Here is a 16,238-nt window from a genome sequence, read left to right as displayed (position 1 = left end):
TGTCAAGTCTGATAAAAAAGGCTGAAGTTAGTGAAGTGATGAGTTTTGGTTTTAATTCAGATGCAGCTAATTGAGCATAAAAGGAGCACTGCCACTTGCTGGTCATTTTGGTTTATCATTGTACTTGTTTTTTTGTGTTGGCATACTGTGGTAATCTATTCTGCTATCTCAGGTTCAAACTGCACCATCTTTTCATTCAATAAATTTGAGAAGTTGAAAATTTTACTCAATTTGGGTCGTGGCTTGTCATTAAGGGGTGATGGTGGGTCTCGAAGCCAGACCAGTTGAGAACCACTGGCTTAAATCATATGCCCTCAAAAATTTTTTACATAAAAGCAGTGATCTTTTTTCTTTAAAGCCAAAGACAATATGCCATGGCAGGTTTACACACCAGCAGTTTCCCTCCAGCATTTCTCCCTTTTTTTCATGCTACTAATTAATATTTAAATTAAAAAAAAAAAAAAAATTAAATCCAAATGTTTCACAAAATAATTCATACGAATAGATATTACCATTCGCATCTGTTATATCATTCATAAAAATAATGCCCCTTTGAACACATTTTTCCAAAGAAATATGTTATCTGTTGAATAATTTACTGGAATTAAACCATAAAACTTGCTGCAAAATGGCATCAACACAATCTGGTGGAAAATACTAGAAGTACTGGAAGTATTTTTTTATATATTGTAAGGGGGTTTCTGAAATCTGAAGAATGGAAAAAGTTTGTATTAAAGATTGGATGAATCTCATAAAGTAGTCGTGAGGAGCTCCACTCAGGATTCCAATATATTTTCTGTGACCATAATGCTTTTAACACCAGGTTTAGTGCTTTAAGATTAATTAACTTAACACCTCCTTCATCCAAATCATTGTACAAATATTTACGCTTAATTTTTTTCTGGTTTAGTATTATTACTATTTATATTATTCCATATAAAATCAAATACAACTTCATTATACCTTTTATAAAACAAACTGGTGAGTACAATGAGAAGTACACAATGAATTGACAAGGGTAATGTTGAACTCCACGGACATAAGATCTTCTCGATTTTTGGAAGCTTGCCTTCAAAATTAGCTGTAACAAGTTTATCCATCTGATTTGGAATATGAATGCCAAGTCCATCTATTGGTCCATCTGACCATATGAGTGTTGAGTTGCAAGATAGTGTGAATGTAGAACAATGTAAAGAACCTAATAGAAAAATAATATATTCATCATAATTTGGTTCAAACCAGACAGAGTTGCAAAACCATCCAGATCCTAAGAAGGGCATTCAAGTAGTTGTCTTTCCAGTGTCTCCTTACCATTATATTAGGGGGGCGCCCGCCCCCTCATCGGCACCCCTCGCCCCCCTTAAAGGTCAAGTTAATTTTATTTAATGTTATTTTCTGTATAGCGCCAGATCACAACAGAAGTCATTTAAGGTTACCTTTCCCATAGAACAGGTTGTCCTAAACAAACTAAATAGCTTCATGTTATTTATCTTATTTACATGACGGCATGTCATTTCTGTCTCTACATGGTGGCGCGTTTACAGTTCTCCTCTGCTCTTTGTATCGTGCATGGCAGAGTTCCGCCCTGATGCGCATACACATACACACGCACACAGACACATGCGCCACACACACACAGACAGGTGAGCACACTTCCACCAGCGGATGGAGAGACGGAGAACGTGCATCGGAAAATATGTCTTGTCAACCACCTGAAAAGCAGACAAAAACTATGTTCTGTGCTTTAAAATGCTCTCAGGATGGTGAAGATGGTGAAGAAGAAATGTTCCGATGTTTATGTCAATGTAAAGTTCAAATAATTGTTCAGTTGTTATATTGACTGCTGCCATTAATAGAAAGACATGGACACCATGATTCTTTCAAGTGTTTAAAGCTGTAAACTTAGGGGAAACACTGTTATGTAACTATGAAAACCTGTGTGTGTGTGTGTGTGTGTGTGTGCGCATGTGTGCGCATGTGTGCGCATGTGTGCGCATGTGTGTGCGTGTAGTTGAAAATGCAATTTGATATAAGGCACAAAGCACAACGAGGCTGGCCAATCAACACGTAAACAGATAGACACAAAAGCACTAATAGCAAAATACACAGAACAATATAACAAATTTAGACGTATTATTATTTTTGTAATATGGAGGTGGACTCCAGTACATAAAAAAGAAAAGGAAAAAAGAAATAATGATGAAAATAATAACAAATAAGTCTGGAAGGGAGAAGGAAGCACGTTAATAAACAGTATCCTGTCATACATACAGTATGTCCTCATACATCTCTCTGCAGGGTCACAAAATCACAAAGTAAGTTCATAATTGTGTAGGCATATATTCTGTTTTGATATGAGTCCAAAACCGGTCCCACAGGGGTACTCCTTTCTCTCTCTCTCTGAACGCCATTCATTCTACTGAGCATACATTAACAGTATGAAAATTTCATATCACGGTTATTGTGACCAAAATTATCACGGTTATCATTATTATTGTGGTATTGTTAAAATGTGCTCCAAATGTTCAAAAAGTACTTATACACACACTGAAATCATTTAACCAAGTTTTATTTTCGAAAAACAAATAAAATAAAGAGCACAATGTAGTTTCTGTCTAACAGAAAGTCTAGCATGCTTGATTTTCTTTTTGTCATTCATGATTACTCCCATCACAGCCGTCACTTTGACCAATAGAAACACAGAGTTAGCTGCTACCATAGACAACTGTACGGCAACAACACCCCAGCCTTTTTAATATTTCTTCTAGGGATGTTACCACACAGAGTTGTGTAGCTAGCAAACAGTGTTTTTTCCTCATAATGGAGACAGACATAAAGTAAGAAAATTAAAAAACAGTGGCAGGGCTTTTACTCACCACAACTGCAGAGGTTACCAGTTTCATTTGAAACCGACTACATTATAGAGGGTCCGTTATTTATCATTCCCTCTGTGTTTTTATATTTTTACTTGTTATCCACTCCCGTTGGCTTCATAAAATGAATGCATTGCGCAGTCATTTCAAACTCAACACTTCCTGAATTTGTTTCAAATTAAAAGCCCTTTATAATTTCGGCTGAGAGAATCCCTCCATTTTCTAAATAGGCTTTTATTGTGAAACATTTGTAGGAACTTGGTTGTGGAGGATTCAGTGACTTGTATGATTGCGTACGGTACTTAAAATGTAGCTCGTGCCATCTGCTGGTGCTTTTAGGTGACTACAACAACATTTCGGCTGGCACATGAACAGACACAGTGACTGAAATGATAGTAAAAGTAACAAAAATAGGACAAGAATAACCCGATAACATCACACACGTCGTAAAAGACGACCAGGGATAATAGGTGTGTACCATCGTGTAGTGTGTCATGTCTGTCGGCTAGCTCACGGCATGATTTTAGAATCCACAATTGTGTAATGTGACATAGTGACTTTCAGAATGGGCAGAAAAGTTGTGTAGTGTGTACCAGGCACAGGTACACTCGCTGTATAGTTGTGGGTGGTGACACAGAGATAGCTCATCAAATTTGAAGTGTTACCCCCCTTTGTGGAGACTTTTTTTCTGCATTTTCTGCAGACAGGGTTACTATCTTCAATTAGTTTCCCCTCAGCATCCTTCTAACACCCAAAATACGTCCAGACTTCAGACTTTGTCCTTTTAAGGTGCAGACACACCAATCTGACATCAAAGAGCTAGCGGCGACAAAAGCCAACTGTTGCATCGTCTACGTCGCCTCACGTCACCTCACGTCGCCCTGTGTCAGTTGCATTTGAACACACTACACGGAGTACATCCGATGGCCAAGTGGCACGTACGTTCTGTGCCTGCGTGAGAGAGAGCGGAGTGACAGAGTGGTACATCCTGACAGCCGAGGTGTTAGCCATCTGTGTAGCCGAACACCGCAGCACCTCCGTTGGCTATTACATTTAGATGGTCCCGGTGTTTCCTCTGCAGGCTCCACTTCACTGGAGCTTCTTCCCACTTTAACCTGAATAAAAAACCAGGGCTTGGTTCTCCGGTTGGATCCAAACGGAGAGCCGGGGCTAGCTGGAAGCTAGAGGAGGCTAACTGGCTGTGCTTCCCTCCGTCATGCTGCGCTAGCTGCTCCCAGCTAGCCCCGGCTAACTGGCTGTGCTTCCCTCTGTCATGCTGCGCTAGCCGCTCCCAGCGAGCCCCGGCTCTCCATTTAAACGGAGAAACTGATTAAATTGATTATTTTCCTAAATAAACTCCGGTGCCTAAAGGGTTAAATTGACAAGAACGATCAAAGGTTCATTGATTCACGTGATGAGCAACTGGAGTGACCAAAGCTGCCACAAATATTTTTGACAGTCGTGCTTCTTGGGCGTTCGCGAGAGACGTTGCGTCTTTGGAAGCTTCTAGTTTGAACAAGAAACGTGGGCAACTATTTTATCAAGGTCACAAGATCTATCTTTTTCTGGACATGAGCCGCTACCTGGCTAAGAATGGCCTTCAGTGAGGTGAAATCCAAGCTTTACAAAGAAGGCGTCAAGTTCACACTACGCTTTCCAGCCGTGTTGGCAGTTACAGTGAAAGACGCAGAACATAAAGTCAACACTCCAGAAGAAGCCGAAGTTCATCAACAGTAATCTGGCGAAATAATTATTCTGCAACAGATACGGCTCACGTGAGGTCCTTAGACTATTTCCTTTTTCTCTTTCAACTCTTCTTCTCTTTTCCCTCTTCTTTGACCACGGACAAGTGCTGAAACACCTGTAATTTATTGGGTTTTTCTCTTTGCATTTCCACCCTACTTTTTTTTTTCTTTATATATAGGATATTTTTTATTTCTATTTATTTATTGATTGATTTATTTTGATTAACTTGGACATATCATATTGGGACACATATTTGTTATCAGGATGTCTCTTTCCTGTTAAGGACTTTTATATTTTGTGTTATTGATTTTTATTTATACGGACTTCAGGCTCTGGGAAGAGATGAACTGAGACCTTACGTTACAGACTGAGGGACTCATGAACTGCGTACTGATCAGACCTATTAAAAAAAAAAACTATTTTAACAGTTATCACTAACGTCTTTACAATCTGATGGTCTGAACAAGGCAGCACGGAGGAACGGACTAGATATGTATTTCCACATCAGACATTAATTTTGTTGACTCTGAATCATCATGGAAATAATGGCTGGGTCTTGCCGTTAGGCCCTCAAGCTCACTCACCTCAGCGAGGCAACTGTATGTGTCTGTGTGCGTATGTGTGTGTGTGTGCATGTTCTGAAAGCTCGTCTTTGAACGTGGGGTTTGAACCTTTGTTATTATTAATGTGATAATGAAGTGGTGCTTCACTCAACATCGCAATATAATATAGGCCGACAGGGTATCTTTAGGTTACGTTGTTTACTTTATATTATATTACCTTTGATTTAATTTTATGTGTTAATTATTTGAATTCTATTCTATATGAAATTAACTGTCCTTAGCACTTACAGTGGTGGAAAAAAGTTTTCGGACACCCCATGCATTTGTGAAATATTGCATTAAGAATCACTCTTAGGTCTTCAAGTGCAATTTCTTTTAGTACAGTCACAGCCAAAATACTAAATAAATCCTAAAAAAGCCATTAAAAACTTAAAATTGATTGGTTCCATAAAAATACACAAGAAATTTTGAGTATTGGGTCATTTTGGTACCAGTGATGAAGGTCGTTCTTTTTATTAAAAGACACAATTTTTGTTGCCAAGCTTCGTGTCTACATAAAGCCAGCACATTTGAAAGTTCTTCAGACACAAAAATGGCTAAAACAAGGAACCTAACACAGGAAATACGCCTGAAGATAAAGATTCTCAGCCAGGAAGGGTACAGCTGCCGCCAGATAGCCAGGAAGTGCAGATGCAGTCCTTCAGCAGTTGGATACACTCTGCAGAAATACAGATGAACCAACAGCTTGGAAGACAAACCAAGATCTGGGCGTCAAGGGTTTCTTCAGCAAGAAATGACCACATCCTGATCCGCATGTGCAGGCAAAACCGCCGAATGACATCACAGGAGCTTCAGCAGCAGTGGTCAAACCAAACTGGTGTCCAGTGTTCCACCCGCACTGTCACGTGGCCGACTTTTAGATCATGGCTTAAGGTCCTACAAGGCTATCAAGAAGCCCCTGATCAATGAGAGACAGAGGTTAGCCCGGTCGTTGGGCCCAGGCACACAAGAACTGGACAGCCAGGAATTGGAAGAAGATTTGGTGGTCAGATGAGTCCAGTTTCCAGCTTTATCTTCCTCCTACTAATGTGAGGGTACGCAGAAGGCCAGGCGAGCATATCTCCAGCATGTACAGTACCTACTGTCACATGGTGGAGGCAGTATCATGGTTTGGGGATGCATGAGTGCTGCTGGTGTTGGTCATCCCACTGTCTGTGATGGCACATTGAACTCTACCAAGCATTGTACCATTCTCCAAACCCACATGCTCCCTTCTGCGTGCACTGTTCTGTCGAGGTAAAACTGGATGTTTCAACAAGATAATGCCTTGCCACACATCCAAGGCCAGTAGAACTTGGCTGCAGGAGCACAGTATCCAGGTCTTAGAGTGGCCAGCTCAATCCCCGGACATGAGCCCCATTGAAAATCTGTGGTGGATTATCAAAAGGTCTGTTTCAAAGCATAAACCAAAGAATTTAGAAGAATAAAAAGCAGTAATTCAAGAAGAATGGGACAAGATTACCCCTCAACAGTGTGAAAGGCTCGTGGGGAACATGCCAGCCAGGATTAGAGCTCGTGCCAGTGGCAGGACTACTAAATATTAATTTGATGATATGATGGTTTATTTATTTTTTGTTCAGTTTTGAACACATTATGTTATTTGTTGACTTTGATACCGACAATGTTGAGAACTGACATATTGAAACTGTCAAGAATTTAGTTTTGTTAGTTTTTCTTGTAAACAATAAACAAAAAAAATATAAGTTGTATTTGTTTGTATCTGTCTAATGCAGCCACACCTTTTGAAACACAAAAAAGATTTTTCCACAAATATTTCATGATAATATTTGAGATTGTGTAAAATTTTAAGGGTGTCCGAAAACTTTTTTCCACCACTGTAAATATCACTTCTAATTTGCCTTAATTTAAAGGAAGTTCTGTTCCAGTTCTTGCTTAAAAAAATAAATATATACAGCTATTAAATCATTGAAATTATGTTTTTTCTCATCTGAATCACTTAAAACAGATATTTCGTTTTTACAAGAGACACATCTGCATACAGTGGACCAACCCTGGATAGGGCATATTTTTCACTCAAATTTTGTTGAGTAGTGAAAGACTTAAGAGCGTCATTCATGTAGAACTCTCTTTCGATGAACTGCCGCACATCGCTACCATACTTGTTCTCTGCATCTCTTACTGCACTCCTCAAGCCAAAGATGGCCACATCTGGTGAGGAACTGTTGCCAAACACATGGACTCTCATACAGAAATCAACAACATCATTGTTGAGGTCGTTGTCACGAAGCGACAAGAACTGTAGGACATCCCTGTCATTCTCTGGCACTTTGAAGGTGTAGAACATCTGCTGGATGTCTGCAGTGAGAGCAACTGGTTCCTTGTGGAATCTGAGAAGAATTTCCACCAAGCTGTCATTCAGACCAGGTCCTGACAGAAGCGAATCATTGAGTGACATCCCTTCAACCTGTGCGCTGGAGTCGAAGACGACCTGAATTTTGTCAGGCTTCTGGGGGTGATACACACCAAACATTGGCAGATACCAGCATTCCTGGCCCTCTTGCAGTGGTGGCGCTGGCTCTGCAAGGTTGTTGTCGAACAGCTTTTTCATAAACTCCATGTTCTGAGCTTTCATGTCTGGTTTCTTGTTGAGGGTGTGTCTCAGTGCCATCAATCGCTTGTAGTTGTAGTCCCAGTTATTTGGGAAGGAGACGTCTGGGGCTGTGAAATGGGAATGAAGCAACCCAGCTGTTGTTATAATCCTTAACGAATCCCTTCTCCAAGGCTCTCATCAGTGGTAGCTTTCAGTGGTGTGTTTTGCATCAGGTTCCATGGTATCATCCTCTGATTACCGCTTAGGCTGTAGTCATCCTTGACCCTGGAGAGACTCTCACAAGGGGTGAAACATGTTGGACGTCCATTTTCCAAAATGCACGTTTTCAGAGCATTTACTTAATTGGGTTCATGTGCATTACCCAGGCACACGTCACCCACAATCACCCATCCGAGGTCCAACTTTTGCGCGTTGGGTGCATTGTGGGGACCATTCAGCTGCCTGCGCACCTTGTGGACCCGCATGATATCTCGTCCAAGCAGGAGAAGTATTTCAGCATTAGAATCCACAGGTGGTATTTCATCTGCGATTGACCTCAAGTGCTTCTGATGAAGTGCAACTTCAGGGGTGGGTATTTCTTCCCGGTTGTACTTCGTTGCACTCAGTCAGCATTGGTAGTGGGATTTTAACTTTCCCATCAACTGATTCAACAGTATAGCCACACGCTCTCCTACCTACTGCTTCCTTTGTCCCTGCAAAGGTCTTCAAGGTGTAAGGGATCGTGGTTCCTTGAAGGCTGAACAGGTCAAAGAACTCCGCCTTGGCAAGGGACTGATTGCTCTGGTCGTCTCAGATGACGTACATTCTCTTGATCTCTTTCGGATGACCAGTAGGATAGACATCTACTAAGCATATCTTTGAACATGATTTACCACCACAAACTTCAGTGCATGTGATTGTTATGTCCTCACGTCTTGTGGCTTCTTCCTCCCCGCCATTCTCTTTCAATGGAGGGTAAAGCTTTGGCAACTGAGGTGCTGGGCCTGGATGAAGGGCAGTCACATGTTTCTCACTGTCACACTCTGTGCATTTCACAACCACATCACAATTCTTAGCTTGATGGACAGTTGAAGCGCAGCAGCGGAAGCAGATGGTGTTGTCTTTAAGGACCCGCTTACGTTCATCAGGAAGCATTGCCCTGAAACCTCTGCACTTACATAAGGGGTGAGGTCTGTGGTGGACAGGGCATTGCTTATCTGGGTTTTCCACAGCTTTGTCAGCTTTGCTAGTTTCTGTTGACACACTATTTTGTGCTCTGAGATGGGTGTTCTACTGCTGTTTCTTGTCCTTCTTCTGTACAGGTGAGAAAAAAGCCATTGTGTTGAAACTTGGGTCATTACAAGCTTTTACCTCTCTTTTCACAAAGTCCACAAAGAAGGAAAATGGTGGAAAGGCTACCCTGAAGTCTTCTTTATACTTTGATCTTATGGACTCTTGCTGTGTCCAAGTAAAACAGACCAGGTAGGTAGCCATTCCAACTCCAGAAGTAGGTCTCCAAGTTCATGTAGTTTTCCATGGTCTTTACCAGAAAGCTTGGGGAAGTTCTCAGTTTTTGAAAGCAGGGCTCTCTCTATGCCTTCAGGGGTGCCATAACATTCCTCCATATCATGTTCAGGCCTACGGCAGGGTTGTGAACAATCACCGCTTTAATCTTATGGGCTTGCTCGCTGGACTCAGGGCCCAACCATTTGATGAGAAGATTGACTTCTTCATTTGTGGTGAGGCCTAGCCCCTTAATAGTGCTCAAGAAGGTTGATCTCCAGCTAGGATAATTTTCAGGGCGGTCGTCAAACCATTTCAACCCTCTGGTCACAAGATGACTCCTGACAAGGAACTTGGCTAGCTCTGTAGTTGTACTTTGCTACAGGGAGTAGAGCTGTATTGCTGTGCACTTACTCTCGCATTTTTGGTAGAGGAAGGAGTGAATACTTGTGTGCGCAGTGGTAGGTTCGAATTGCCCTGGATTGCCTCTTACTGGCTTGGGTTCAGATTTGATGTGGAGTTCTGAGTTGAACTTACCAGTCTCCTTTTCAGTGAGGTTTGTGTTTTGATATCTGATCAAAACTGATATCCACCTGGAAAATCGGTATGATATTCTCAGTGTACACTAATTTCCTCCACTGCATAATACCACGGAGACCCGGTGGCCTCCTCCTCCACCGACGAGACTTGGATCTTTGTCACTACCGGACCCACCTGGGCGTCCTGCTTGCCCCACTCCTCATCGCTCACAGCCAAACTTCACTCCGGCTCTGCAGCGCTCTGCTACTGCAGCTGCCGCCGCCTCTCTCACTGGTCCCAAGCAGGTGGCTCATCACACTGGGAGACGCAGCACAGCCGCTCCTGCCTCCCGCTACTATCCAGGAAACGAGCACCGCTCTGGACCTCTACCTTTCTCCTCTGCACGCCCGGGGACATCCACCGATGCTGTTCCGGACAGCCTGACCGTGCTTGTTGTCGGGTCATCTATGGTCCGACACGTGCACATCAAAGGGGGCCGCACCTCCTGTCACCTAGGTGCGCTCGTTAGGGACATAAACAGCTCCGACCTTCAACTTCTACATCATCACCAGTCTGTATCAACTACTGTCCTGCACGTCGGCACATATGACCTCAAGCTTCAGCAGTCTGAGAAACACAAAGATGACTTTGTCCGTCTCATAGACAGTATTACACACACAAACAATCAGTGCATAACTTCTGGACCACTTCCCCCGCCCTGTTTTGGGGACATTAAATTCAGCCGACTGAGGCAGCTGCACATCTGGCTGAAGGGGTACTGCTGCACCAGAAACATCCCCTACGTTGACAACTTCACCACCTTTCATAACAGATCTGTTTAAATACGATCGTCTCCACCCAAATCATGCAGGTTCACGTCTATTATCAATGAACATTGAACTGACACTTCGCTCCTGCAAGGCACTCGGTGCATGAAGGTATGGCAATCATAACACACCCTATCTTCCGCTCTCAGTCTCTGCTCCCATCTACACAGTCCTGTTCTCATTACAAATGGTCCTCATAGACACCGCCTGTCTACTTCCTGTGGGAACTACAGGTCAAAAAATTTAACAACTATCAAACCAAACCCCAAAATAAATATAAATCCAAAATCAACAACAAATGCCTCTGATGAGTCCAGTGAGCAGCTACTCAACCCCCATGTCTTCAAATCAAGACGTGGCTTAGGATTGATACACTTAAACATAAGAAGTCTGTGCAACCAGGTTAAATTAGACCAACTAAAAATTCTTATTTCACAGACTGACCCTGACATCCTGGTCATTACAGAAACCTGGCTTAAAGACAACATCCATGACACAGAGGTTTCCATACAGGATTATAATTTACACAGAACAGACAGAGTTGGAAGAAAAGGGGGTGGTGTGGCTGTGTATGTCAAATCATGTTTATCTGTTACTGCTTTAAAAACTGTCAGTTGAATTCATCGCTCTGAAAATCAACACACCCAGTAATAATTCCATTAATGTTGTGGGTGTATACAGACCACCTTCAGCTATCCCCAGTACAATCACTGAAATAACCGACCTACTCTCTCAGTTCAACAATTCAGAAACACTGGTTTTAGGTGACTTCAACTTAAACTGGCTATCACCCGACTCAGATGGCTTAAAAGAGATGTGTGTCAATTTAAATCTGACGCAGCTTATTAATGAGCCAACCAGACCTAACCTGAAGGCCCCCTTAAAATCTACCCTGATAGATTTGATTCTGTGTAACAGGAGGGATAAAATAACTGCATCTGGTGTTTTTAGCCTTGGTATTAGTGACCACTGCCCTGTAGCCTGCGTCAGAAATACTAAAACACAAAAATCACACTCTAAAATCATCATCAAAAGAAACTTTAAGCACTTTAATGAAGAAGCTTTTCTCCGTGACCTTGCTAACAGTAATATACATCACACATATACATCTCATCAAATATTGATCTGGCTCTGGATTATTTCACAAACTGCTTTCTGTCAATCATCGATAATCATGCACCCTTCAAAAAACTCAGGGTTAAAAACAGATCAAGCCCCTGGTTCACTACTGAACTATCACAGTTGCTCAAGGCACAAGACAAAGCCTGGGCCTTAGCAAGGCTCACCGGTGAAGCTGCGCATTGGCTAACATTTAAACAATTACGAAATAAATGCACGTCCACCTTAAGAAAAGCAAAAGCCAATTACCATATATAACTAATTTCCAGCTCTAATACAAACCCATCAAAATTATGGAAAGCAGTAAATATAAAGAAAAATGAGTCATGTGCATCCATTCCTTCTCTTATCACAAGCAATAACTGTCCAGTAGACAAACCATCTGAGATCTGTGATACTTTGAATGCACATTTTGCTGCTGCTGGAAATCAATTTGACATGTTGTATTCTGGTCTTGATTTTAATAGTCAGCCACTGTCTCATATGTCCTCAAACCACACCTCTCTGTTTACACTGCAGCCTTTCACTTACCCCACTGTTAAAGACGCTCTTCAGAATATAGACTGCAGGAAATCAACTGCATATAGCATACTAATATTAGCAACACACACATGATTGCGAAGCCACAGTTGTGAGCCTTTGGCTCAACTGGTGAAGACAACGTTGATCCTTATTTTTTAAAGCTCTGTGCTCCGTTTATTGGAAATGACATCACATACCTGATCAACCTCTCAGTTACTTCTGGAGTTATTCCTCAGGTCTGGAAATCTGCTCATGTAGTGTAGTCCCACTTCACAAGGGTGGTCATAAATCAAACCTCAACAATTATCAACCAATCTCCAAACTGCTCTGTCTTGCCAAGGTTTTGGAATCTCTTGTCAATAACCAGCTCAAATCATTCCTGTCACAAAACACTGTGTTATGTCCCACCCAATCTGGTTTCAGAGCTAAACCTAGTACCATCACTGCAGTCACATCATTTACAAATGACATTACATGTGCTCTGGACAAAGAGAAATGTTGTGCCGCCCTTTCGGTTGACCTATCAAAAGCATTTGATACAGTCGACCATGATCTGCTCCTACAAAGACTAAGTAATATTGGCTTTAACCTCAACTCCCTTAAATGGTTCAAAGATTATCTATCCGACAGACAGCAATGTGTAACATTAGGAAACAATTGCTCTACATTTCTACCATTAACAAAGGGTGTGCCACAAGGTTCAATACTGGGTCCTGTCCTGTTTACCATTTAAATCAACAACATTACATCCTCTATAACAAATTCTAATGCCCATCTTTACGTCGATGATACAGTTCTGTACTGCACCTCTTACACTGCACACTCAGCCATTGAAATCCTCCAGCAAGCCTTCGACAAACTACAACATTCACTTTTCAATCTGAAATTAGTTCTTAATGCAGACAAGACCAAATACATGATATTCTCAAGAGCCAGAAATATTACAGATGGCAGTTTACACATCACCACTTTTACAGGACACAGTATTGAAAGGGTTTCCGAATATAACTATCTGGGCATCTGGTTGGATCAGAAACTAACATTTAAACTCCATATTGACATACTGGCAAGTAAACTAAAACACAAAATCGGATACTTATATAGACACAAATTAAATTTCCCCTTACTTTGTAGGAAACAGATCATTGAGGTTGTATTTTTATCAGTTCTGGATTATGGTGATGTTATCTATAAACATGCTTCTGCCTCCACTCTCACTTCATTGGACTCAATCTATCACTCTGCACTCAGATTCATCACCGGTTCCAGTTACTCCACCCATCATTGTGTCTTATATGATAAGGTGGGATGGACACCTTTATCTGTGCGAAGAGATATGCACTGGCTACTTTTCATTTATAAAGTTTTGAACGGCAGCATGCCACCATACCTCAGCACTTTATTGAACTGGTCGCATAGTAATTATTCTACACATTGAACTGATTGCTTAATGCTCGATGTTCCCCGCACTAACACTGAATTTGGTAAAACTGCTTTTAGTTCTTCTGTAGCATCTTCCTGGAACATCTTGCAACGTACACTCAAACTCAACACAGTGGTTACTATAGGCCAGTTTAAAACTATGATTACCAACTACTGTACTTTTGAATGTAACTGTTTTTAAAGGTGTTCGGTCTGTTGTTATTTGCTCGTTCTTTGTGATTTTTAATTGTTGTTTGTTGTGCTCTCGACATCATTGTAAATGAGGGCTCGCCTTCAATGATTCTTCAAGATTTAAATAAAGGTTAAATGAAATGAAATATATTCACTAACTTTCTGCTGCAAGGAGACTGAGGCTGAGGGTGAATGGCCTTTAGGTCTCTTAGACTTCCATGCATTTATATTTCTGCAGCGGCAGCTTCCATAAGCTCTGCTTTCACCAATGCTGCACTAACCTCCTTTTCCTTTTGAAGTATGTCCAATCTTGTTTCTAAACAAACCTTCTCCAATTTTAGCTCCATCCCTTTTTGTGCATTTTCTTTCATTTTAGCTTGGGCTGCTTTGGTCTCATGCCTTTACCGCTGCTATGCTAGCTCTCAATGCACAAGATGAGCGGGCTGAACAAGATGATCTGGGTGAGTGAGCTGTACGTGATTACTTGATAGAATGGCCTGTGATAGACCCACTCTCTGCATCGTCTTGCAAGTTGCTCTGGTCTATATTATTCTTTTGTGCACTCACTTTGGTTTCATCTTCATCCATGATGATGATAAGATGATAAGTATGACTGCTTGTCAATACAGAGTTCAGTGGCTAGCCTGATCTAACTTGTGGGCAAAGTGTGAAACTGAAAATATAAACACCAAACATCAGGTATAAGGTCATTTACAGAAAGGCAGGTAAGTAATAAATACGTTTAAGTTGGTAAGAACAATTTAGTTCTTCTTTTTCAGTTACCAGGATAACATACAGGTAATTAAAAAGGTAAGTAGAAATTAGCTCAGGATATGTATGACTAAGGTAAGTATTTAAATCTATTGCCTAGTATAAAGAATTAAGTGCAAAAGGTAAGTATTATAGGTAATAAACTTACATACATTGAGTAAACAAAGGTAAGTATTGGCTGTAATTAGCTGTAGGCATGTCACCATAAGCTGAAAGTTAGCTTGAATACTTAAAATATGAAATGGACCCAAAACAAAAATCAAAATGGTTACTTGATACAAACAAAAACACTCTTAACACTGTAAAACTTACGGATGGTGCCATCTAAAGGAAGGTACTCAAAGGGATTGTATAGGCCTCATGGAATCAATATGGCCAACCTTGAACTGACAACAAGAAAACATCACTTCCTGTCTAACTTCTTCTTCTGTGGATCTGACAGGAAATACAAAATCTACAGCCTACGCTACTCAAATGAACCACAAGAGGGAGTTTCATTTTCCCTGTGGTTACAACACAGCTATTGTTATTTAACAACTTCATTCTGTAGCGTTTTAACAGTGTATGATAATATCTATGCAGTACCTTTTATTTGTGTGAGCTTTCCCCTGGCTTCTTTCACATGTTTACCATATCCTGACACAATTTTAGACCATCTGTCATCATCAATATCTTCCCCAAGGGAGGTGGCAGTAGCTCAGTTCATAGGGACTTGGGTTGGGAACAGAGGGTCACCTGTTCAAGTCCCCGTCCGGACCAAATATGAAGCGTGGACTGGTGGCTGGAGAGGTGCCAGTCCACCTCCTGGGCACTGCCAAGGTGCCCTTGAGCATGGCACTGAACCCCCCCCCCCCACACACACACACACACACACATACACACACACAGGTCCTGTTTGTGCATGTGTGTCTTAAGGACCTGTGTGTTAATGGCAATGGAGTGAAAAAACTGAATTTCCGCTCAGGGTGATTAATAGAGTATATAGAATAGAATCGAATATAATAGAAGGTCCCTTCGCCAAGTCAGTTTCACATTGCCAAGTCAATTTCACATTAAAAGACATCACACAGAAAGGAGTTAATTACTTTATAAGAAGCCACTATCATTTTTATAATGCTAATTTTTCCCCCATGGTGTGAGTTTGATCTTGTCCCATTTTTGTAAATTAAGTCTAATCCTTTGTACTTATGGGTTAAAATTTAGCATTGCTATTTCACCTACATCCTGAGAGAGTTTAATGCCAAGGTATTTCAAATCTTTGTGAACCCACTTAAAGTTGAAATTATCCACCATAAAAGGGAGACAAATTTTGGAAAGAGGTATTGCTTCAGATTTATTCCAATTTATAGTATAGCCTGATAGTTCTGAAGATGATTGAATGGCGTCCATTAGATGTGGGAGGGACTCCAGATATCACTGCTAATATGTTGTCCACGTAAAGTAAAAGCGTATGTTCTTTATCCTCTCCTTTGACTCCTCTGATGCCAGGGTGTGCCCTAATAGCAACTGCTAATATCTCTGAAAGAAATAATAAACAATAATGGACCTAAGGATCCCTTGACGTGTCCCT

At 41.2% G+C, this 16,238-nt stretch overlaps 1 protein-coding gene across 6 annotated transcripts in view; it reads left to right on the top strand.

Moving 5' to 3' along the window:
* Window positions 1–16,238, top strand: part of dennd1a (DENN/MADD domain containing 1A) — a 218,052-nt gene that overhangs the window by 79,744 nt on the left and 122,070 nt on the right. The window lies entirely within an intron of this gene.

This window comes from Epinephelus fuscoguttatus, linkage group LG18 (assembly GCF_011397635.1).
Source record: "Epinephelus fuscoguttatus linkage group LG18, E.fuscoguttatus.final_Chr_v1".
Lineage (NCBI taxonomy): Eukaryota > Metazoa > Chordata > Actinopteri > Perciformes > Serranidae > Epinephelus > Epinephelus fuscoguttatus.
The sequence above is the reverse complement of the archived record's forward strand: the minus strand, read 5'-3'. Positions and strand labels throughout refer to the sequence as shown.